Source organism: Pelodiscus sinensis, chromosome 17 (genome assembly GCF_052426305.1).
Source record: "Pelodiscus sinensis isolate ZL-2025 chromosome 17, ASM5242630v1, whole genome shotgun sequence".
NCBI classification, from domain to species: Eukaryota; Metazoa; Chordata; order Testudines; family Trionychidae; genus Pelodiscus; species Pelodiscus sinensis.
The window spans coordinates 31899587-31926223 of NC_143068.1; the positions used below are offsets into that span (position 1 = coordinate 31899587).

The following is a 26637-nucleotide window of genomic DNA, read 5'->3' on the forward strand; positions in this document are numbered from 1 at the left end:
AGCAGCAAGAGTGACCCGCCCCGCACTTCAACAGCGCCAACCCCTGTGCTGCACAGGCAGAGCAGCGTTCTGACAGCAGTCTGTGCCGCTTGCTCCTGTGCAGCCACTGAGCTGAGAGGTGTGCAAGCGGGCTGAGTCCTGGGACAGGAGCTGGAAGTGGGGTGGGGCTGCATGTGGGTGTAGGGTGGGGCCAGAGGGTGCATACGTCCCTGAAATCAGGGGGAGAGGCACCAGTGCAAAAGAGTTCCACATTCAAGGCAGAGGGGAGAGGAGACCGAGGAGAGTAACGGAGGGAGAGGGGAGAACAGAGGAGTGAGCTAAAGAAGATGGCGGTGGGTGGAGGAGTGAAGGGTGAGAGCGGAGGGGGATGGGAGACAAGAGGTGGCCAGAGAAGGCAGGAGGGAGACAGGGAGTGGAGCAGAGAGCAGAGCATGGGGGCAGAGGACGTGAAAGGAGAAGCAGAAATAGGAAGCAGTCCAGAGCGGAGAGACTAAGGAGGCCCGTCCTGGGCTGCCTCCTACCTCCACTTCTCCTTTCACATCCTCTGCCCCCACGCTCTGCTCGACTCTCAGTCTCCCTCCTGCCTTCTCTGACCTCCTCTATCTCCCATCCCCCTCCGCTCTCACCCTTCACTCTTCCTCCCACCGCTGTCTTCTAGCTCACTCCTCTGTTCTCCCCTCTCCCTCCATTACTCTCCTGTCACCTCCCTCCTCTCTTCCGCTCTCCTCTGCTTCCCTTCTGAATGGGGTGCTCTCTTGCGCCAGCGCCTCTACCCATGAGGTCAGGGATGCGCCCACACTGGCCCCGCCCTAAGCCTGCGTGCGGTCCCACCCTAAGCCCGCATGTAGCCCCACCCCCGCTTCCGGCTCCAATCCCAGGACTCAGCCCCCCCGCACGCCGCTCAGCTGGGTGGCTGCACAGGAGCAAGCGGCGCAGACCGCTGTCAGAACACCGCGCTCCGCATGCAGCACAGAGGTCGGCACCGTTGAAGTGCGGGGCGCGTCGCCCTCGCCACTGTGGAGCAGCCCTACCCCATCACAGAAGCAAACATGCCATCCTGGTCGTCCCGTTCTCCAGGTGGCGCGCACCTGCGCGGTGGGGGTGGCAAGTCCCTTTTTTGTCTGGCAAGTAGGGTTTTCTATCATTTGTCAAGCCCTGGGTATAAGTATTTCAATAAGAAGTCAAATGCCTGGCACCATTGTATTGATGTAGCTACAGTGGTACAACTTTGTATTTAGACAGGCCTGAGAATACAGAGGGTGGAGTTTATTCAAGCAACAGTAGGATTTAAATTCAGGTCAAGTGTCGGGGGTAAAATGGCTGCATATAGGGTCATGAAAACTTCAAAAGACACAATAGTAAACATCCACTAAGAACAGAATGTGCTAATTTTTACTTTTCTTGTGAAAAAGCGAGCAAATTATACCAGAAGTTATCAAAATACAGCCAGGCCTTGAAAGTGCTCTCCCCAAATCTTCTGCCACCTTCAGCACTTTAGCATGGGATTCCCATACACTGAAACAAAATAAACTAGATGGAACACAACATCTAATATGTCAAAAAGCAAAATGCAACCTAGCCTTCCCACAATAACACCAGACCAAAAAAAAGCGGCCAGTCTCCACTGACTGGAAGAGACAGATTTATGCACATTTTGCAACATGCTCACATGCTTCAGTGGCAGGTTTAAAAAAATCTAGAGGAAAAACAAAGACTAAGCATCTGAATCTTTCCATTTAATATACTGCATATGTTGAATTATGGCTATCCTAGATTAACTTGATTTATCTGGGAAGAAGAGAGGTTGATCCAACAGGCTTCTCTCCCCCACAGAGAGTTTTGAATAGTCAAAAATAATTACAAACTTTTAAGCAAATTGAAAATTAGTGTTATAGAAAATATCTACAGAAAAACCACCACAAGCAAACTGGACTAAGAAAAATATCATAACATTCCATGCTATTAACACATCCTTTAATTCATGCTAGTTTGCCAAGTAAAAGCCATTACTTCACCAGAAAAAGCAAAGATTTACAAGAAATTCCACTCTATCAACCTCCTACAGTAACGGCGAACTGAAAAAGGAGACAATTTTATTTGCTACCTTCATAAATAATCATTGCAGGTACTATCAAGTAAAGGAGAATTACTGAAAAAGTGGAGTTACAAAAAACCCTCCACAATGTCAAATGGCCTTTAAACATAAAACAAAAAGATCCTGTCAATTCACATTTAGCCCCTAAATTAGATTTTTATGTAAAAGTAGGGCTGTTAATCACAGTTAACGCATGCAATTAACTCAAAAAACTGATTAAAAATTAATCAGTTAATCCATTTTAATTACAACGTTAAACAGAATACCAATTGAAATTTATTAAAAATTTTGGATTTTTTCTACAGTTTCATGTATACTGATTTCAATTACCACAGAATACAAAGTGCAAAGAGCTCACTTTATATTATTTTTATTACAAATATTTGCACTGTAAAGTAACAAAAAACAGAAGTTCTCAATTCCCCTCATACTAGTACTATAATGCAATTTTTTATAGTAAAAGTGCAACTTACAAATGTTGGGGAGGGGGAGTTGTTACATAACTGCAAACAAAATATAGAAGAGCCTGCAAGTCCACTCAGGCCTACTTCTTGCTCAGCTAATCACGATAATAAATAAATGTATTTACATTTACGGGAGAGAATATTGCTGGCTTTACACTCACGATATCACTTGAAATGAGAATAGGCATTCGTATGCACTTCTGTACTCAGTATTGCATGGTATTTACATGCCAGATAGGCTAAAATTTTTCATGGCCCTTCGTTCTTCAGCCAACATTCCAGAGGATGTGTTTGTTTGCTAATGACACTGGTTAAAAACATGTGTTAATTACATTATGATTAAACTCTGTGGGAGAGCAATACGTCTCCTGCTCTGTTTTACCTGCAGTCTGCCATATTTCATGTTACAGCAGTCTTGGATGATTACGCAGCACATGTTCATTTTAAGAACACTTTTACTGCAGATTAAAAAAATGAAAAGGTACCAATCATTTCTAAAGACAGCAACATCACTTGACCCCCCAAGGTTTAAGAATCTAAAGATCCTTCCAAAATTTGAGGGGGATGAGGGTCACTGTAAGCTACACAGGCCATCTGGCAAGGTGCGCAGGGTGGGAACCTGCAACCACTGGTGGGGAGGGGCTGACCCATCCCCTACCCACCCTCCAACGTGCCAGTCAGGGTTGGTTGGCCCTGGCTCCAATTCTGCAAGGGCTGTGCAAACCCCTTTCCCCCTCCTCCACACCTGCCTCTGCAAGGGAAACGCAGACCACCACCACCACTCACCCTTGCTATGACTAGAGTGGCCAGGTCCCAGAGCTCCTGGTTCTTAAGTCTTACTCCCCTCCACCCCCACCAAATACCTCTGCACTTCACCCTCTCCCCTTGACCCAACATTCCAAGTCAGAGCCCTTGAACCCCAACCCCTTGTCCCAGCTAGGGTTGCCAAATCACCCATACCAGATACAAATTTGAAATGGCTCCTGGTCCCACTGAGCTGATAATCTGAACCCCTCATCTGCTGCCCTATCCCAGAACCCACACTCACAGCTAGAGTCCTTCCAACCCAAATCTGTCCCAGCCGGAGCTCCTCAAGCCCACCTTAAAGCTCGCACCCCCAGCTGGATCCCTCAAACTCCTGCACCCCTACTCTCTGCCCCAGGCCTGAGCGCCCTCCCACACTCAGAACCCATTGGCCCCACCCCGCCACATGAATTTTCCACACATCACACATCTCCATGTCCCACATCACCTCCATACTGGTGCACATCACAAAATTCATTTCGCTGGGGGGGGGGGGGCAGGGGAGAAGAGATTAGAAGGAACACTGAAGTGTAAAGCAAAACTCCAATGTGGAAACTGCAGAACCTGAACCCCCAAAAGAGAAAGTCAATCTGCTGGTGGCATGACTCAGATGACGAAAGTGAACATACTATAGGTCCACATTGCTTTGGATTGTTATTGAGCAGAAGCCATCATCAGCATGCACACACATCCTCTGGAATGGTGGTCGAAGCATGATGGGACATCAATTTTTTTAGCTCATGTGGTATGTAAATATCTTGTTACACTGGCTACAATAGTGTCATGGGAAAGCCTATTCTCACTTTCAGGTGACATTGTAAACAAGAAGTGGGCAGCATTATCTCCTGCAAACGTGAACAAACCTGTTTGTCTGATAGACTGGTTGAACAAGAAGTAGGACTGAGTGGACTTACAGGTTCTAAAAGTTTACATTTTTAAATGCAGTTTTTTTACATAATTCTACATTTATAAGTTCAGCTTTCATAATAAAAGACTGCATTACAGTATTGTATGAGGTGAATTGAAAAATACTATTTCTTTTTGATTTTTTGCAGTGCAATAATTTGTAATAAAAAACTAGTGAGCACTGTACTATTTGTATTATTCTATAATTGAAACCAACATATCTGAAAAGTAGAAAACACCCAAAATATTTAAATAGTCCATTGTTCAACAGTGTGATTAATCATGTGATTCTCATGAGTAATTTTTTATTGCTTGACAAACCTATCTTCTTTTTATCAAACAAGCTCAAAAGACATGTGTCCATGATTTAGTGTCTGATTCCAATAGTACCAGGAATTTTTTGCCAAGAAACATTGCCTTGTACCTTTTCAACCTGACCATTGCAGAACTAGTGCAATAGAACCTGAAAGCAAAATTAACTAGACTATTGTTATTGATCAAGCTGAGAGAAAAAGGAAGAAATTAAATGATATAAAACAGTAAATACAAAAATATTAAAAGTCTCAGCTCAATCTACCCAAGATCTTATTGGCATAGGTGAAAGGAAGTTAGTCAAGACTATGATTGCTCAAAAAGAAAGCCTCTCTGAAGAAATAGCTTTGCTTGCATTCAGTTTCTTTTCTCAAATATTTAGCTGTGCACTTCCTTTGCCCTTCAGTCATGAGAGCACACATGCTCTCTCATATCTAAGTAGACCCATAAGAGGGAAGGATCCATCAGAACCCTTCTTGAGCAGTTCAACGTATCAGAGAATGCTGCATGTAATTTTGGTCACCACATCTTAAGAAAAGATATTAGAATTGGAGAAAATACAGACAATGACAATAAAAATGGTAAGACATAGAACAGCTTCCATATTAGGAGAGATTTAAAAGAGTGGGGATGTTCAACTTGGGGGAAAAAACAACTGAAGGGAGGGATGTGACAAGGGTCTATAAAATCAAGAATGGTGTATAGAATGTGAATCGAGTACTATTTTCTCCTTCACAGAACATAAGAACCAAGAGTCACCTAACAAATTAATAGGCAGCAGATTTAAAACAAACAAAAGGAAGTTCTTCACACACTACACAGTCAACCTGTGGTACTTATTGGCTAAAATGTAGTGCAAAACAGAATTAAGTAAGTTCCTGGAGGACAGATCCATCAGTGGCTATTAGCCAAGTTTGTAGCAACAAACCCTTTTCTCTGGGAGTCCCTAATAATCTGACAGCTACAAGATGGGACTGGATGTCAGGGATGGATCACTCAAAAATTGTCCTGTTCTCTGCACTGTCTCTGAAGCATTTGGCACTGGCCACTGAAAGACGACAGGGTACTGGGCTAAATGGATCATTGATCTGACCCAGTATGTCCATTTTTATGTGCTTACGTTCAGAGCAACACCACCAATTTTAAGCATAAGCAATGCAAGCAACTACTTCCCCACCCTTAATGCTGGTCTAAATGTCTTCTGCCACATGAAGTGACAGGCTGCAGTGATCCTCCCCAATACAGCAAGATCCAAGAGAGAGACAATCCTTGGACTCATGAAAAGCTACTCACCTTGCAACCCGTCTGTCTGGTATCTTGGTTCCTTGCATAGAAACCAAGTCTATAAACAGCTGAAGAGTCTTCTCAAACAAGTCCACACAATTTACTGCAACTATTCATGCACACACCATGCATTTGCCGCCCCCTCCCACACAAACACTTCCTATTTCATAACTACTAAGCAGTTTGTGTTGTAAACATTAACAGTCAAAAATGATTCCTAGATGATGGGATAAGGTCCACTTTTGCTGAACAGTTGCTATTTTGCAGACTGTGAAAATTAATTAACCATGAAGAAAAAGTGTGGGTTTTGTTTTTTGTTTGGGTTCCCCCCACTTTTTTACTTCAGAAACATTTGATAAAACAAATCTGGTGTTACCCAGTCAATGTTCCCTCTAATTTTTCCATCCTGGTGCAGAATAAATTTGTTACATGCACCAAAGCATAAGCAGATATGGATCACCAATAGAAATAACTGCTGGCTTGGGCATTCTGTTAATCAGCTGGGTGACATTTGAATTAGGGATGTGAATGGCTAACCAGTTTATCACCCTTACTGAGTAACTGGCCAGGTGATGGCTGGGATGGGGAGCCAGCAGCCAACCCCTCACAGGGGTGGGAGCCTTATAGGCTGGGGGCTGCTGCAACAGGGCAGGAGAGGTTCCCCACCTGGGATCCCACTTAGTCAGTTAACCAGTTAAATGTTAGGTTAAGCTACCATTTAATGAGTTAACTGATTAATCAGAATTTTACATCCCTAATCTGAATCTCTCTGAGGCAGTCACCCAAGCATTCAGCTTATAGGGAACACTCTCAGAGGATGTATATTCTCATACCTTAAATGAAGGAGTACAAATGTTGAAGTGTTTTTTTTTCCTCTAGATGACCTCATCTAGATATTTGCCTGGTTTTACAACAGGCTACATAAAAAGCACTAGCAAAGTCCATACAAACTGAAATGTCAGAATGATTTTTTATTTAAATCTTGATTGATTTATTTTATAATTCTACAGTAAAAACTAGAAGGTACAGTAAAACTCCAATTGTCCGGCATCCAGTGGTCCGGCACTCCCGATAGTCCGGCACCAACTGGAACCCGGAAGTGCTCCGGCCAGCCAGACAATTGGAGCTGCTCTGCGCCGCTTCCCCAAGTCCACTACTGCCACTGCTGAAACTGACCAGTGGCAGACTTGGGAAAGAGGCGCAGAGCGGAGCAGCTGGGGTGCTGCCCAGTTGGTCTCGCAGCGCCACCCCTCACCACCCTTGCTCGGCGCCTGGCAGCACCCTACCTGCTCTGCTCTGTGCCACTGCTGCTGCTGCTGAAACTGACAAGTGGCAGACTTGGGGAAGCCAGGGGCAGAGCAGCTGGGGTGCTGCCGGGTTGGTCCCACAGCGCCGCTCAGGTGAGGGGTGGTGCTGCGGGACCAACCCGGAAGCACCCCAGCTGCTCTGCCCCACTGCTTCCCCAAGTGGCCGCTGCTGCTTGCAGCCCCAACTGGCCTGTCGCCAGCAGATGCGCAGGGCTTCCCCCGTTTCCCCCGCCCCCGACCCTTCATAGCCCCCCGTCCAGAGTACCTCCTGATACTCCGGCATATCCAATAATCCGGCACCCCCTGGGTCCCAAAGGTGCCGGATTATCGGAAGTTTACTGTACGTGATTTTTTCAGTACTGTAATAGTGCATTGTGTCGCTTTAGTATCTATATGTCTGATTTTGTACATTTAAGTGGGGTAATAGGTGGCAATACAACACAAATCAGACTCTTGAAAGGGATACAGTAGCCTGTAAATGCTGAGAGCCACTGATCTACTGCATACAATGTAAGTGATGAGAGGGAATTCTACAGAGTTCTGTGACATCAGTTATCCAACTGTAAGAATTCTGCACATGATCAGAGAAACCTGACTAGACAATCACTTAGAAAATGGAAGTCTAGTCTTTCACATGCTAAATCTGACAACTACAACCTGCCCTTTCTTCATTAGAATTTTATTTCCAATTAAGAACACACCCTTTTTTCCTATGAAGCCATAAACACTACAATCTATTCCTTGTGCAATCAGGAGTCAAATTTTACAAAGGAATGGTACTCTACTCAAAATCACCCACAATTCAAAAAGAACAAGAGGTTTCTGCTAAAATTTATCTATGAAACCATTAAGGTTGCCATTTAAGGGAAACATTTTCAAAGGTACAAAAGGCAGTGAGGTGTGTAATTCCCAATGGAAGTCAATGTTATTGAGTACTTTGAAAGTCTTCCCTTAATTGTCTTTATATTTCAAGATTAAACAGATGTTGGATTGAACAGGGCAATCCACACCACAGAGATCTATTATCTGAAGCTCTGGCTGGACAGTGCTATATTGATCATACTGTGAAAGGGATTTGCAATCATAAGAGCTAGGGACTTTAGATTGAAACATACAGCACTGCTGCAGCACACACACTAATATTTTCCTGTTGGCATAATTAAACCTCTGCCAACAGCAAAAGTTCTCCCACCGACATAGCCCTGTGAACACGAGTGCATATGTTGGTGTAACTTATGTCGCTCTTGGGCTTATTCACACCCCTAAGCAGCATAAGTTATGCCAACATAGGCTGTAGTGTAGTTACAGCCTAACAGTCTACATAAATTGCCATGGCAACTAGAGAAATGTTGGTACTAAAGGTGGGCAAACAGTTTTTACAGTTTGCTAGCAATCCACAAAAAGTAAGAAGAGTATAATTTCTGGTCATACCAAAAACAATATCCAAAATTTCTCGAGAATTAAGAAGCAGGAAAAATTCTCTTTGGATCAGACATTTTAATTATAGATTTGTATCATTTTAGTAAATCTGTTTTCAAAAAGAAAAGTTGTTTTGAATGCAAAAATATAGACATCACGATTTTTTCAACATTCATGGGGGAGGGCGCCTAAAGCAAAACAATTTGTCAAAATCAGCACAAACTCATGTAATGCTTCAGGGTTGCCAAGTCTGTATTTTTTTGGCAAAAGAAAGTTTTGGTGCAAAAAATCTGGCCCACCTCTAGAATTGGTCCCAATAGGGTTGACAGATGGTTTAACAAAAAATACAGCACACATACACAAAAAGGGGGGGGGGGGCAGAATTCCGTTGAGGAAAAAAAGGGGGAGACCAAAATTGATGAGCTAATATCATTAGTCCTATGGGGCAATCTGATGGCACCACTACAGTTGAGAAACTGGTTTTATATTATTATTAGACTTTCTACATATCTTATGTCTCTGCCTAATTTCCAAAACAAAAGACGGGACTGAGGAAGTGGGTCTGGCCCACAAAAGCTCATCACCTAATAAACCATCTTGTTAGTCTTTAAAGTGCTACATAGTCCCGTCTTTTGTTTCAGCTAGACTAGACTAACACGGCTACATCTCTATTACTATCCTAATTTCAAATTTATTTAATCATCAAAAGTTAGGAAAGCTGACAAATACTCTTGGATTTCATTCCTAATCAGGAAAATCCTTTGACTTCAGAGATACTGAAGAAACGCCACGCTCAAATTTTTCCTGGGAGGTATAACTGTCGGTTAGATAGACATAGCAGTGCTAACTCGAACACATAGCACACAGAAAAGCTGCAGCAGTGCAGCTCAAGTACAATCCCATCTCAGACCCTGAGTCTGTACTTGGGCATCTTGCCCGAGTCGCCATCCGTGTCGCCACAACCACACTGCTACTATTTTTAGTACAATACCTCAGAGCTAATGTGTACATTTACCTAAGGCTAAGATGGGAATTACACCTGGCAGAGGCAGTGCAGTTCTCTGAGACAGTGAATAGGAGTTCATCAGTGCTTTAGGTGAGGTTAATGCCTGAAGTGAGAGAGCCACTAATGCTGCAAGGGACAAAGGGGACAAATATGAGAGAAAGAGTTTGACTAACTTTATTTGGCTCATATTTCTCCTAAGAGTAACTGAAAAAAGCAGTGCAGAAAGAGAAGAGAAACACTAAAAACCAAACAGTATATAAGCCTAGATACACTTCATCACAAATTAAGCAGGCACCAGCATGTGAAGGCATTTCTATTCTTAATCTCTTTAGCAAGGAAAACATTTTAAAAACTGATGGGGGTTAAGGAAAAAAATTTAATTTTACAGTGAAATGATCTTACTCAGCAGATCAACTTCCCTGGGTGTACTCCAAATCATGTTTGTTATTTTTCATGACAAATTTTTACTGCTGTCAGTACAGCAGAACTACAGTTCTCAGGGTTAATTATTTTGGGGCTCTGCACGCCCATTTATTCAACCCTACTGTCTTCCAATTATGTCCTGTTACACCTGTGCAATTCAAATGAAGGCAACGATATTTCATGGTGTAACAGAGAGCATAAATTAAAGATAATGGTGTAGCTGAGAATCTTTATAATTGATGATAATCAAGAAAGAGCAAAGCTTCCATTTTCAGTGTGCAATTTGGGTGGTTAAAAAAAGTGTTCTGCATCTGAAAATGAGCAAGTCTGGTGTAGAAATCATTACTCCTCAAAAAATGAGGTTTACCGGTTATTTCGAAAGAAGAGATTTCTTTCAAAATAACCACGTCTACACAGCATGTGTTATTTCGAAATGGGGTATTTCAAAATAGCTGTGGTCCGCAATTATGCAAATGAAGGGTGGGAAATTCAAATCTGCACTTCATTTGCAATTTCACTCAGCTATATTTGCATCCCTCTCTCAAAAGAAGGGGCAAATACAGACATGCCTTAAGAGTGAAATCTCTTTTGTTGTAGTTTCTCAGAGATATAACAGGAAATAAACAAAGTTAGCTTTGTTTGCAGTTTATATTGTTACCAGAATCCCTTAATGCAACTATACTTTATGTATTGTGCAACTGTAAACTTCTTCTTCCAGCAACAATTGACAAAAAATCCACTTGCCTACTCAGACTTTGCAGGTTAAAATCATGTATTAAGTGTCGTAGCAAAACAGTACTTACAAGTACAACAGGAGCTATCTCCCACAAGAGGATGGAAATCAGGAGTTCTATGGGATACGACAGGGAATAAAGTGCAGTAGACCAAATGAGCTACTTTGAGCTGAAGACAATGGTTAAAATTCTCATGTGTTCAGCTTGGTTTTGTTTTATAAATAAAAGCTCTACGCTGTTACCTGGTGTTAATTTTGAAAAAGTAATCAAAAGAACCACTGGCTAACTGGTAGTTTCTCACATGACAAACCAATGAAAGAGAAGCCGTTCCCAAGAGCAATTTGCCAAAAGATCTGTTTTAACAAGGCCAGATTGAGCATCAATATAACTCAATGTCTGAGACAACTCTAGCAGTACATTAAAGCCACATCAAGTATAAGAAAGTGAAATCAGAGATCTAGTTTGTTCATAATTAGGGAGGGGACATTTTCTTATAGTTTACAAAGTGCTAGGATACCAGAAAGCAATATAGATGATGATTTTGCATTGATGGCAAGTGCTTCTTGCAGGCTCTCAGACACATGAACATTTAGCTATTTTTGTATTCCCCTCAGATCTCTTGATCATCATATGCCTAACACACAGGAAGCAGATTGCCACTTTCCAGTACAATATTTGAGCAAGATCTTACATGTTCAATTTGTCTGCTGACAGCACTTCTCCCGTGTTTCTATCAGAACTGTGAACCAAGCAAAATTACACTGAACACATGACTATGGAGGAGGAGAAAAGGAATAAAATTCTCTAAAATGTCCTGTCCCCCCCCCCCCAGCCTTATAACTATCTGCTTTAACTCTTCATGGCACCCAAGTTCTGGGATTTTTTTTTTTTTTTTAAAGATCTAAGAATTATTTTGGGAAAGTTCTGTGGCCTCTCTTATATAAAGGGGGTCAGACTAGATGATCACAATGGTCCCATTTTAGCTATGATAGCTGTGATTTGTATTTATAAAAACATCTCACTGGAAGCACTTGAGGTTATAAAGTACTAGTGGTATGAATTTCCTGTACCTGGCACTTTTCTAGGTAGTTACAAAAATTGCCAAGGGCAGTAAGCAGAGAGAAGCGTTTATGTATGTCAGCATTTTTTCCTGCAAACAGCTGATTCAATGGTTAAAAAGCAAAAATATACACCAACTTTTCCTTTTTACCTACATCATAGTTTTTTCTTATAGCTTTATCAACACATTTGAAACCAAAAAAATCTTTTGGTGAGTGTCCCAATCTGTGCATAAGTTCAAACGTATTATAGACTATTGATCAAATGTTTAACATCACAAAGTCTAGAGAAATTACACGATATCAATTTATAACAGTAAAAGAAAATCCTGTTAAGATAGAAAATAGCATTTGGCTTCATGTTAAAATATGGGATATAGAGAACAAAGGAGAATATTTTGTTGCCAATCCAGTCAACACTTAAAGACTTTTTTTTAAAAATAAAGCAAACAGTGCTTTTATCAACTAACTTATTAATAAAACCAAACATTGAGAATATGCTGCACTTCAAAAACATATTTTACTGGCAAATTTCAAATGTGAAGTTTATTAAGCATTCTGTTTTTTGGGTATTTTTCTGTAATAGGAGAAAAAACACAACAGAATGTTCATCCTTATTTCTGATAACAGAATTTCCTTTAATTCCATCTGTATCTCATTCATGCTTTCAATGTGAGACAATTAAGATAAGTAGTACAGCTTAGTATATCTGAAGCAACTACAGAAACCTAGGTTATTTTTGTAATATGCAATAAACTGGTTCAAAATAAAAAGATCAGGAATTAAATTTATGGAGCTCACTCACATGACATGACATAGGCCTACATAAGGAGTAGCACTTAGCTTCTCAAAGTGAGGTTTGAGCAACAGAAAACCAAGAAACACAGAAAGGGGCAAACTGGTTTTCCTACCAATTCCTTCCTCAGCTGATTTGAGGAAATTACACAGTACGTGACTTTGCATCAGATCCATCCAAGCATGCAGACTCAAGGTAGGTCTGCACTTCAAACTCTACAGCACTTCAGTACAGACACTCACTACACTGATGGGAGTGGTTCTCCCATTACCACAAGTAAGCCAACTTCCCAAGAAGTGGCAGGTAGGTCATTGGAATAATTCTTCCATCCTATCTAGCACTGTCTACATCAAGGATAAGGTTGGAATACCTAGGTCTCAGAGGTGGGGATTTTTCACACCCCTGGGAGGCAGCTATGCTGATGTAAAGTTTTCAATGTCAATCACCTCTCAGAAACTGACTTGCAAATCTCAAGCACTCACTTTCAATACAAGTTCCAGCCAGGTGTCAATAAATCACCATCATGATCAAGGTAAAGAGTCAAGCAAAATGTATAGCTATTGTGCTACTATCTTCATCTATCAAAACAGCAATACTAAGGCCATAGCTACACCCAAAAATTAAGCTGACCCAGCTAGGTCATTCAGGTGTGTGAAAAGTCAACACTCCTAAGTGACGTAGTTAAGACAACCGAACTCCTGGTGTAGACCCGTGAGGTCTAGAAAAGAGTTCTTCGGTAAGCCTACTTACTGCCTCTTGGGGAGGTGGATTAACTCTGTTGCTGAAAGAACCCCTCTCAATGTCACAGAGTGTCTATACTGAAGTGCTGCAGCTGTACCACATGGAATTTTGTTCAAAGTAAGAAACATTTAAAGGGACAGTACTTAAAAAAATCAAACTTCAGTCTGAAAACTAAATATTACTGCTACAAAAATTACTAAGGATATCATAAATGAAAGATGAAAAAGACCTTTTACAATTTGTTTCCTTTGTGCATTAGATACAACTTTGCACCATGTTTCACCATCACTCAAATTCAGTACAGTATAAAAGTTTGTGGTTAACTTTTGATGTAAAGGTAGCCCAATGAGCCTCCATATGACTACTCACTTGCTTGAAATTAAGCATGTGCTTGATTAAGCTCTTTCCTTGATATAAACCTACATAATCTGTGTGGGATTTTTATCCAAAAAGAAGTGACAACAGAATATTTGAAGACAACCCAGAAGTGTAATTGGAAACAAAAGTCAGCAGGGGGACTCTCACAGTGGGATATTACCTGAAGTTACTGTAAACTTTTCAAGGGAGTAGTTTTCAAATTGCTAGAGACCCTTTAAAATGAAGGCTTAAAATCAGCTTCAAGAGCAAAACATACAATATATATTGTGGGAAATAAAATTAGTCTAATGACTTCTTAAAACAGTATTAGTGATCAGGGATACAATTAGGTTGAAAGCTAGTTTGTAATGATCACAGTAAACAGAAAGTGAAAGTAGCTATAATATGTTATCAAAGTAGTTCCTCAATGAAACTATTACCATTTAGTAATTACATATAATTAATGACTAGAAAAAGCGTTCAGCACTTCTAAACTCTGATGGCCATAATCAGGGAACATGGAATTATGAGATTCTCCACACTCCATAGAATCATAGAACACTAAAACAGGAAGGGACCTCGAGATGTCAAGTCCAGTCCCCTACCCCCACGGCAGGACCCAGTATCCTCTAGACCAGGGGTCTCCAAACTGCGGCCCGCGAGGCCCTCTCATCCGGCCCGTGGAGACTGTGACGGGGAAGAAACTCCCCGCACTAACAGCCCCTCCCCTGGAGAAGCGCCGAGCGGCGCAGCGCCGCGGACCTGGGGCGGGGAAGAAACTCCCCACACTGACAGCCCCTCCCCCGGAGAAGCGCCGAGCGGCGCAGCGCAGCGGAGCCCAGGGGAAAGCCCACGGGGAGGGGAGCGAGGGCGCACAGCCGCAGGCGCGGCAGGCGAGGAAGGCGGCAGGACCCAGGAGGAGAAGGGGCAGGGACGCCAGGGTGAGCGGCACGCCCCGTGCGTGCCGGCTCAAAAGGGGGAGGGGCCGGAAGGACAGGGGCGGCCGGCACTCACTTTCTTTTGGGCAGGCAGCCAGGAGAGGGAAGCCGGAGGAGCCAGCGGGACGGAGGAGGGACTCTGGACCCGCGCAGCCCTTGCCCTGGGCAGCGAGACTCCCCGGCCGGGGGTGCGGGGGATCGGAGCTGCCAACGGACGGCCACACGCCCTGCGGACCGACGGCCGAGCCCGGGCTCTGCGCGTCCCTCACAGCAAGAGGGGTTGGGACTTGGCGTGGACAATTGCTCCCTATTGGCCAGTGCGTTCTTATCCTATTGGCTAGCTCTCTCATGAGGTCACTAGTGGGCTGGGCTCTATTTTGGCATCCAGGAAACAATTTCACCATTCACACTAATACAGGTGTTCATGTGTAGTATATCAATGTGTTATTAAATAATAACTGAATAAAATAATATTAAATAATTAAAAACAACATCCATGTTTTGATTGTTTTTTATTTGGACCTCAAGTGTGTAGTCGGCCCCCGAACTGCTGTTTGATAGTTAATGCGGCCCTCGGGCACAAAAGTTTGGAGACCCCTGCTCTAGACCATCCCTGATAGATGTCTAACCTGCTCTTAAATATCTCCAGAGATGGAGATTCCACAACCTCCCTAGGCAATTTATTCCAGTGTTTAACCAGCCTGACAGTTAGGAAATGTTTCCTCATGTCCAGCCTAAACCTCCCTTGCTGCAGTTTAAGTCCATTGATTCTTGTCCTATCCTCAGGGTATATCTAGACCAGTGGTCTCCAACCTTTTTACACCCAAGATCACTTTTTAAATCTCAGAAGACGCAAAGATATACTGCCCCGCCCCTTCCTTGAAGCCCCGCCCTCTTTATTCTTCTCCTGTCCATCACTTGCTATCCCCAGCCATTACTTACACATTCAAACATCTGACGAAGCAGGTCTTTGCCCACGAAAGCTTATGCTCCAACACTCTGATTAGTCTATAAGGTGCCACAGGACTCCTCGCCGCTCTTTACTCTGATAAACAGTTTATTTTTAAATTATGCGATATATAAAATTAAAATCATGTGTTTATAGTTAAGAAATAAATGGTCTAGTTTTTATTCATGCTATTTAAATCTAAAATGAAGCACTTATAATTATACATTTTGTGGGGACAGAGTTCTGTGGCTGGGGGCAGGGGAGAGGGAACAGGGTGCTGGGAAGGCAGAGGACAGGTTTCTGCAGCTGGGGACAGGGGAGTGGGGTCTGGGGAGCAGGGAGTGCGGACAGGGGGCGGGGTGCCAGTGGCAGCAGAGAGTCCCCTGCATCTGCCTCCTCCCAGGATTCTCCTCCTCCCCCAGACGGAAGCCAGCACGTGCCTCCTCCGGGCCCGACTCCCTCTCCCCCCGCCCCGCTTCCCCTGCGGCGCAGGAAAACCCTGCAGGAGCCTGCCCCGGGTGCAACCTGCTTCCCCCCCCCACCTCCGCCATGGCAGGGCCAAACCCTCGCGGGCACCTGCCCTGGGGCCAAAACCCCTCTCCCGCAGTGCGGCCAACCTCCTCCCACAGCACAGCCAACCCCCGCAGTTGCAACCAACTCCCTCCCCTCCCGCAGCGCGGCCAAACTCCTGCGGGTGCCTGCCCCAGGCCAAACCCCGCTCCCACAGCGCAGGGAAACCCCTGCACTCGACTCACCCCTCCGGCACCAGCGGCTCAGGGAAGCCGCTGCACTCCTCCAGGGCCAACACCCCCTCCCCCAGCACGCAACAGAGCTGTGGGAGGGGAGCAGCCCGCACACTTCCGGAACTCCCAGAAGTGACGCGGGCTTCAGACAGGACTTCCATCCACTCCGCGGGAAGCTGGCACTACACAAGAGGTAGGTAGTGGGGCTTCTCGGGGGAGGGGGGAATGAGGGGTGCCCGAACGCCTCACGATCAACGGGTTGGTGACCACGGATCTAGACTACAATGAAGTTTTTAAAGAGGACATGCAAATTCTGTAGGAATTTGCATATCTTCTTCTGACCTCGCTTTTGAAACCAGAGCTTTTGAAAGTGAAAGTAGTCGGGATGTGTTTTTTCCAGCAACCCCTCGCCCCCTTTTCAAAAGCGACATAAACCTCATTTTTAAGTGAGCAGCTTTTCGAAAGGGGGAGCTGCCCAAAAAAAAACACCCCAACTGCTTTCACTTTCAAAAGCTCTGCTTTCGAAAGTGAGATCGGAAGACAATATGCAAACTTCAGCGTAGTCTAGACAGCCTCAGAGGCCAAGAACAATTTTTCTCTCTCCTCCTTAACTATCTAAAAGTGTCTTCAGGTATCATGTCTCCTATGTCTTCTCCTTTCCAAACTAAACCAGCCCAATTCTTTCAGTCTTCCTTCATAGGTCATCTTCTCTAGACCTTTAATTATTCTTGTTGCTCTTCTCTAGACCTGCTCCAATTTGTCCACATCTTTCTTGAAATGTGGCGCCCAGAACTGGACACAAGGCTCCAACTGAGGCTTGATCAGCGCAGAGTAGAGCGGAAGAATGACTTCTCGTGTCTTGCTCACAACACTCCTGTTAATGCATCCCAGAATCATGTTTGTTTTTTTGCAACAGCGTCACACTGTTGACTTGAATTTAGCTTGTGGTCTACTATGACGTCTAGATCCCTTTCTGCAGTACTCCTTCCTAGACAGTCGCTTCCCATTCTGAATGTGTGAAACAGACTGTTCCGTCCTAAGTGGAATACTTTGCATTTGTCCTTATTAAACTTCATCCTGTTTATCTCAGACCATTTCTCCAGATTGTCCAGATCATTTAAAATTATGACCATATCCTCCAAAGCACTTGCAACCCTTCCCCGCTTGCTATCATCTGCAAACTTAATAGGAATATGCCAATATCTAAATCATTGATGAAAATATTGAACAGAACTGGTCCCAAAACAGACTCCTGCGGAACCCCATTTGTTATGCCCTTCCAGCAGGATTATGAACCATCTTGATTCAAACCCCAACAACTGAAGGACCAGTGGCAAACCAACTACCCTGCAAATGTTCTTCAAACAACTCAATATAGACATTTTGATAACAAGCAAAACATTTTACTCAGGTGCAGCATTCTGAAAGTTCATACATTCCAGCACACACTTAACACTAATGCAGACTATTTTAAACAGTTTCTTTAAAGCACTAAGTCTAGAAAAATAAAACAGTTCTGTAGTTTGATACTGGATTGCAAACCATGCTGGTATCATAGATGGTTATAGCATTACTGGGAAAAAAAAGCAGGAACTTCGGAAATGTATATTTTAATTTAAAATTTATTTTTGGTAAATACAGTTAGCAATAACCAACAAGCAGCCCCATTAGCTCTAATCCAAGAAAAAAAAACCAATGCAAAGATACTGATGTGAGAAAAATGGGTACAGCTCCAAAAACTGTACTAAATTTTCAAAGGATCTAGAAACAGCTACCAAATATAATGGAAATTACCATCATCATTTCATTGAAAGTGCACATTCAATCCTTGGTATTTATTTGTGATGTTGCTACACAGAGGATTCAACAATGTATCTAATTTCCTTCATGCAAATAATGCATAAGATATTTCACAAGGTAATAAAAGGTATATCCTTTCTAATCAGAGCTCTACGTTTGTTTTATGGAGATCTGAAAAATCAAATTGAAACACTAAATTAAACACTGAGCTTGTTAGATTACTAAACAGTCAGATTCAAATCCCCTGCCTCCATTTAAAATAAAGAAAAATATGTTGGTTGTCCAATCACACGTTATCAAATCTAACTTTCATAGTTTAGAAGAAAACATCAGCAAAAACATCAGCAGAAAAATACACTGAATACATTGCAATAATTACTATATTGCCCTGGAAAGAAAAGTGATGCTGGAGTAAGTATCTGATACCATATGCTGGTAATTTATTCTGTGATATGCCAAGAATGCAGTTTGGCAAAACTAAAACACACACACACAGTCTGTGTGCGCGCGCGCATTTTATTGGCTACCTATAGCTATCATTTGCTACTATTCTTATTGCCCTTAGTACTGTATCAAAGTGCAAATTAAATTCCTAAAAATCTTAATCCTTATCATAAAGGATTGTCAATCTTTCTCATGCTTTGAATTAATGTGAGACCTTCTAGACCACACCCACCTCAGCCTGCTTTGTTTTCAAAATATTTTGTTTTTCAGACTCCCATAGATCCCCAGAAGTTTTCTGACTTTCACCATACTAAAGTACTGAGACAGCTTATTTACAAAAGATTTCTATTAGCCATTCTTTGTGGCCATAAAACTAAGACATTTAATCTGGAGAATTCAGAAACAAGCAATATTAATTATGGTGATTCTTTTTAACATGTTCATAGTTAAGCTCATTGCTATATTTGGGGTCAGAAAGGTATTTTTCCACCAGACCAGGAAATGGAGCATTTTGTTTTCCTCATCAGCCCTGAACTCAATTCTCACTCAACTCACCCACACTTTAGTATCATGACACATCTAGTGTTAGGTGCAGATATAGCTATCTCCGGTGTCTGTACAAGATCAACACTAGTGAACTGGTGTTCTTTGTGCCTTCTTTCTGTCACAGTTTACAAGTCTGGGTTCAAATAATGAAAACACCATGTCAAACAGAAGACCCAAGCAATTTTTAAAACCTTCATTCCTCAGATCAGCGAAGCTGGAGCACCCAGGAGGGACCCAGTAACAGCTGCCCCCTACAAATAAATTCCCCTTCCTTGTACTACTCACTCATCCGTTCAGCCAGTTGCAGAGGAGAGAGGAGAAAGTGAAAAGAATGAAGACAATTAGCAAAGATCTAGGTCCTACGGGGAAAAAACAACTGTCTTGTGTTAGCTTCCAAAGGAACACCAGCTAACATGGAGTGTTTCAATTTTCTAGCTAGAAGTACGATCCTTACTTGAACTTACCTTTATACTGACCCCCAAACCATAATGGTGCAACCTTGCAAAGTATTAATGGTGACGTAAAACTTAAAGGAATGGTCACTTTTGGACCAAAAAAAGTTTCAGATCAATTCATTTACAGTAGACTTCCGATAATCCGGCACCTTTGGGAACTAGGCAGTGCTGGATTATCGGATATGCCAGAGTATGGGGAGGTACTGAGGCAGGGGAGGGGCTGTGATGGGTTTGCCGGGACCTGCACTGCATCCAGGGGGGGGTGGGCGGGGAATGGTGAGGCAAGGGGCAAACCCTCCACCGTTTTGCAGGAAGGCGGGGGAAGTCCCGCGCCACCTCAGAGTTTCCAGGAGGGGAGGGGAGCAGGCTCCCCACCCCTCAGACTGCAGTAGTTATCCCCAAGCAGGGGAGTGAAGGGCAGCGCTGCGAACCAACCAGGCAGCACCCCAGCTGCTCTGCTCCGCACCACTTGCCCAAGTACGCCACTGCCGCTGCTGAAAGTGATGAGCGGCGGACTTGGGGAAGCAGCGCGGAGCAGAGCAGCTGGGGTGCCACCGGGCACCGAGCAGGGGGGTGAGGGGCGGCACTGCGGAACCAACTCGGCAGCACCCCAGCTGCTCTGCTTCCCCAAATCCGCCGCTGGTCAGTTTCAGCAGCGGCAGACTTGGGGAAGCAGTGCGGAGCAGCTCCAATTGTTCGGCTGGCCAGAGCACTTCTGGGTTCCAGTTGGTGCAGGACTATCGAGAGTGCTGGACCACTGGATGCTGGACAATTGGAGTTTTACTGTACTATGATTATTTAAAAATTTATCCTAATCTCTGGGTGCTTAACTCACTGCTAATATAAAACCTAAAATATTATGCACACAACTAAAGGAATAAAATCTTTAAAAAAAATTGCTAAGAGCACATAAAATACCCATCGTCATTTCCTCCCACTTGTTAATTTATTTCCTCTACAAGTGCTCAAAAACATCATTGACTATCTCTACTGCAATATTTGTGTTTTCATAAACGAAAATGCTAGAAAACCGCTATTAGCATAAATTATGAATTTATTAAACAGTCATTTTTATGGTAATGAAAGATTTGCACCACCATTTCTTATTTCTAAATTATTCTTGGTTTTCTAAAGAAGATTCCCTGATTTCTAAATTCATAAAGATTATTTACAGGTGTTACATTTAATTTGCAGTATAATTTGCCAATTAAAAATCTATGTAGCATTACATATTAATACCAACGGTGAAAATGACTTAAGTGCAAAAAAATTGGTTTAATAAAATGTTCATCTGTATTGTTTAACAATGTGTAAGAATCTAATGCAGTAGTTCCCAAATTGTGGGGTACAGGTGGCCAATAATTTTTGCAGGGGGGAGGTCCACTTCATTAGTTTTGAAACATGGTCATGGGCCAGGTGGAAAGGTGTGGCTGGGGCTAGAGAGAAAGTGTGAGACAGACAACAAAGATTGAGCGTGTGTGTAGCAGTGACTGTGTGGGGGCTGGTTGTTGCTGGGTAAGTTTCTGAGAGACGTCAAGCTCTGTCTTCACTCTCTACAGAAATGGGGTATGTATGGGGAGAAGAGTGTGTGTCAGAGAGCACGCAAACAGGAGTTCTGAAATCTTAGAAACAGTGCACTGCTTCTTAAGACAGGCACTCCTCTGAGTCATTTACCGTCCATGGTTCAGACTGGAGCAGCTCCCCTGTCTCCCTTTCCCCAACCCCTGCTCTGCTTAGGGGCAGGGGAACATCCTGACTTCAGCATTGCCCACTTCCTTCCCTCCCTTCTCCCTTCCCCCCTCCCCCCACAACTAGTAGAATCCTGGCAGCAGGCCTGCTGCAGGACAGAGCAAGTTGGGAGAATGGGCAGCTGAACACACACTGAGGGCTGTAAATTGCATCTCTGATAATCACCTGGGTGGGCCAGAGATAAATGCTTGGCGGTCCAGATCCAGCCCCCAGGCCTGATTTTGCCCACCCCTGCTATGGGGCATTCTGCCCAAGGGGGGCAGAGAGGAATGTTAGATGGAAGGCTCAGCCCAGGCCAGCCTCCAACTGGAAACAGGGTGGGAGCACCATCCAGACTTCCTCTGCCCCAGACCACAGCTCCACTCCATCCCCTGCTCCAGTGGTACTCAACGTGGTACCCGCGGGCGCCATGGCGCCTGCCGGGGCATTTATGCACACCCATCTAGTCGGAGTCGTGACACGGGATGGCTGGGGGAGGACAGGCTGCATGCGCTGTGGGGCCGAACTCGGCCGTGACGGGGTGTGGGGAAGCGCCGGCAGTGAGAGAACCTGCCGTGGATGCGGCAGGAGCAGGGAGGCCGGTCCAGAGCAGTGAAATGGCCGCAGTATGGGGTCTGGTGCCAGCACAGGTGCACTTAGCACAGGGCCAGCCGACGCAGCGGAATGACGTCACCCACTGGTGCAGCACCTGCCACACAAAAATGTTGGGGACCACTGCCCTGCTCTAAACCCAGCCAAGCACTGCCTTTACTCCTCCTCCACCTCTAGACCCAGCTCCTTCACTCATCCCCAGTTCCGCCCTCAACTTCACTGTCAGCCAAGCTCTTCTGCTGAGCCACATGTGCAATAATGGAGGAGAGGGATGGACAAATGCCATTACTGGTAAGAGGAGGAGGGCACCATGACAAGAAAGTTTGGGCATGACTGACCTAGAGGGCAACATGGTCATAAAGAATAGCCAACCTGACTTATTAAGAACAAATTGTGCCAAACCAACCCAATACCCTTCTTTATTACTCTTACCAGCCTAATGGGGCAGAAGGTGCTGTAAAGATGATATACTTTGATTTAGTACCGCTTTTGCCACACAGTCTCACATGACTTTCTCAAGCAAACTAGGAAAATGCAGTCTAAGTAAAAATACTATAAGGTGAGTGTGCAACAAGTGAAAAGACCACACTCAAAAAGCAGTTATCAGTGGTTCACTATCAAACTGAGGGTGTATCTAGTGAGGTCCTGCTGAGGTCCAGTACTTTTCAATATTTTAATTAATGGTTTGGATGATGGAGTGAAGAATACACTTATAAAATCAGCAAATCACTACCAACTTGGGAAGGGGTCACACAAGCACTTCGAAGGTCAGGATCAGAATTCAAGATGACCTTGAGAAAGTGTGGAATTAGCCTAAAATGAACTTCAGTCAAGACATGTGACAAGTAGAACATTCAGAAAGGAAAAAATCAAGTGCACAAATACAAAATGGGAAATAACTGGCTAGGCAATAATACTGCTCAAAAAAATTATGGGGGTTATACTGGATCACAAATTAAATGAGTCAATGTTGCACAGTTGCAAAAAGGTTAATATTCTGGAGTGTATTAACCAAGAAAATAATTCCTATAAAACAGAAATAATTGCCCTATTCTGTTCAGCATAGGTGAAGCCTCAGCTAGAGTACTGTACCTCGTTCTGGGAGCCATACTTTTGGAAAGAAGGGGACAAATGGTAAAGTCCAGAAAAGAGAAACAAAAATTATAAAAAAGTTAAGAAAACCTGACCAATGAGGAAAGTTAAAAAAAAAAACAACAACAAATGAGCAGATTCAGTCTTGATAAAAGAAAACTGAGGGAGAACCTGATTGCAATCACAGAATAATAGCAGGTTGGATAAACCAGTGTCAGGGATACTCTGGTTTACTTGGTCCCACCTCAGGGCACAGACTCAGGGTTAGATGACTTTAAAGTCCCTTCCAGCCCTACATTTCTATAATGCTATGATTTTTGTTATCTATATTTAAAGTTTACAAAGAAAGCAAGTATGATCAAAGGTACAAGCATCAATAATCAGAAATGCTGTTAAACAGCAATAATTCAACTAGGCCAAGAAACCTAAAGCTGGGATCCCCAAAGTTACATTTTTTCTACTTGCCTAATTTCCCAAGTACAGTACTAAGCACCCAACAGCTCCCACGGATGACTTTATAGATGCTCTAAGTACGAATACAAGACGAAAAATCTTGACCCCATTCAGTAAGTCATTTCATTATCTGTCCAGAACAACTATCTGGTTGGCTGCTAATAATCTGTGAGTGACTTCATAAGTGGTGATGAATCCCAATGACTGCTCTGATACAAGACAGCCTCAAACATCTCATTTACAAACTCAGTGAAATTACATCAATTACTGTACTTAATGTACTTGAGCTACAAAAATAAACTTATCAAAATATAGGTTTCTTGGGATTTTAACTATGAAACACTGCAGGAGATGCACTGATTAGTCATACTCTTTTGAAAGGCCTTCTGACACCTGCACAGCCAAGGCCTGTATTAATGACTTAGAAACAGCAAGAGGCAAAACACACTTTACTTTCAGTCTCATATCAAAACATATTACAAAGTGCACTTATACCATGCATTTAAGTCAGCTCTGTTTGGGGGTATTAAGATATTTAGACACTACTACCTATGACTTACTAACATGGCATATAAGAAACATGTAGCAGAAAATAAATAGTATCAGACTAAAGTGACTCATCTACAACAATTTCATTTTCTTAATCTGCACCATAAGCAGTCTTGCTCAGACTGTGCACACATTCAATATTAAAGATGAAACACACAAGGAAGGGGAGGATATTCATTTACTTAGTTCTCATAAAAGGTGCTAGATCAACAATGCTGGAGCCCAAAGACTACTTACCCACAAAACAAACACAAAATGGACATACGAACACACGCTTCCCTGCACTGCTTTCATTACATATAATGTGGGAAAAATTTAAAATTAATTCTACCTTCTGAGTATTAGATATGGTATCTTCCCAGATACAGCTTTGCATTAAGAAAAAGCAGCACAGTTAGAATTATTACAGAGCCTGCTCATCAGTATGAAGTTACACTGGCCTCTATCCCACAACACTAACTACTCAGTCTAAGACCAGACTACTTCTAACAACAAAATATATATTCAAACTGCCCACGGTCATTGTGTATGGAAGATGTTAAAATTGTTCTTAAAAGTTTAAATGAATTTCTCCAGTGCTCAACAAATATAACACAAATGTTTCTTCTGCATAACTGCCAATACCTGACCTGCCACCGCAATCTTCACATGAAACAAAAAAAACCTGTGGCTCTTTTTAGAATCACATGCTTATCATAGCTTACTATACCCAATGAGATGGCTGAAACATTGACAAAGCCAACCATTACATTGGCTCCAACCTACAAGTTTTTGTTTCAATGATAGAGTATGTCAGATACAATGTAACATAACATCAGTGTTTCTTTTCCCAAAAGAAACTGCATTAATAAAATAGCATGGACTGAAGACAGACATCTGCTGTAAATGCAGGCTCGCCTTTATATTCGTTCAAGATGATCTTCTGAATTTGTCATTCACACTTGCATAAGCATTTTGTTACACAGCTGCCTATGAGACTGCATTAAACAAACACAGACACGTAGCAATGGCTTTCTGCACACACTCACTGCAGATTGATACTTCAATGAATCAAATACAAGCAGGACACAAAAGCAGAAAATTTCCTTCTGTGTGTGTCACAGCGCCAGCATCAGACATGGATGGCTTTCACCTTTCTCTGAGGGAAAAATGGTTCCATCAGTGTAATATACTCCAATAATAAGTCAACTGCCTTATGCCATTATGCATACAATTGCAAGATACAGATAAAGCATAAGCAAATGATCACTGCATCCAAAAGAATACCACTGAAATCACCTCATAGAATATTCTTCATTCACACAATGCAAAAAGCAGCACAAAATAAATTAGTTCTCCCATCCCTCTTCAAATTCCTGTTTCAAAAACTAACTTTTCCATTTGTTCTTAACACATCATTTAACAAAACTCAAGTGTGTAATATTCTGAGCAGCCACTAATTATAAAAATCCCATGCAACACAGGGGGAGACCATCATCTGAAATCCCCTGAACTGTCATTTATCATTATGAGCCTCAGTTAACACAAGCCCTAAATGCAAAGTTATTATTTCTATCAGCTTTCGGGATTTAGTTATTCTGAAGACCAAAGACCGTGGATACAAGCACACACTAAGGCATCCGCTCTCCCCCCCCCCCCAAATCCCTATCAGGTATGAAAAAGTGTTTGAGGACGGAAGGGGAAGCAGAGCTTTCTTCACTGTCTTCTCCCCCCACCCCCAAGAAAAAAGAGGTTCCCAGGGAAAATAGAATGTCCATTTTTTAATACTGCCTTACAAACATTATGAGAAAGTGAGATAATCCCTGACCCCTAGTACTGCCCCCCAACAGCTAATCCCTCCCAGACAACTAATGTTCTAATAGCCTGTTTCATGATCCACACCAAGCAGAGAGCAAAGTAGTGGTAACTGGGATGAGGAAAATTCCACTTTCTAATGGGAACCCCTACTCTACCTTCCCAACACCCCCCCATGCACTCATCTCCCCCCATGTTCTTACCCCTCACTCCCACCCTTCCCATGCCCTCACCCCCGCCCCTCCCATACCCCACCACTCCAACCCCACGCCCTCCCCCCACCCCGCCCCTCCCATACCCCACCACTCCAACCCCCACCCCTCCATACCCCACCGCTCCAACCCCACGCCCTCCCTCCTCCACCCCCGCCCCTCCCATACCCCACCACTCCAACCCCACGCCCTCCCTCCTCCACCCCCGCCCCTCCCTCCCATACCCCACCACTCCAACCCCCGCCCCTCCCTCCCATACCCCCCACTCCAACCCCACGCCCCCCTCCTCCACCCCGCCCCTCCCATCCCCGCCCCTCCCAACCCCACCACTCCAACCCCCGCCCCTCCCTCCTCCAACCCCCGCCCCCCCATGCCCCACCACTCCAACCCCCACCCCTACTATGGCGTCATCCCTCCCCCCGTGTCCCCCCCCCCCGCGATGCCCCCCCCCCGGCTGTGCTGCAGCGTCAGACCCTCCCCCTCAGCAGCATCAGCTCCATCTTGGCCTCCAGCCGCCGAGCCGGCCCCGGGCGCTAGCGAGGCTGGAAGGCGCCACAGTGCGGGGGGGGGGGGGGGGGGCGGCGCGGGACGAGCGGACCGGCCCCCCCCGCTCCCC

The 26637-nt window shown here is 43.8% G+C and overlaps 1 protein-coding gene across 1 annotated transcript in view; it reads right to left on the reverse strand.

The window, feature by feature from the left end:
* The window catches only part of DNAJC5 (DnaJ heat shock protein family (Hsp40) member C5), a 65431-nt gene that overhangs the window by 38490 nt on the left and 304 nt on the right, over positions 1–26637 (reverse strand). The window lies entirely within an intron of this gene.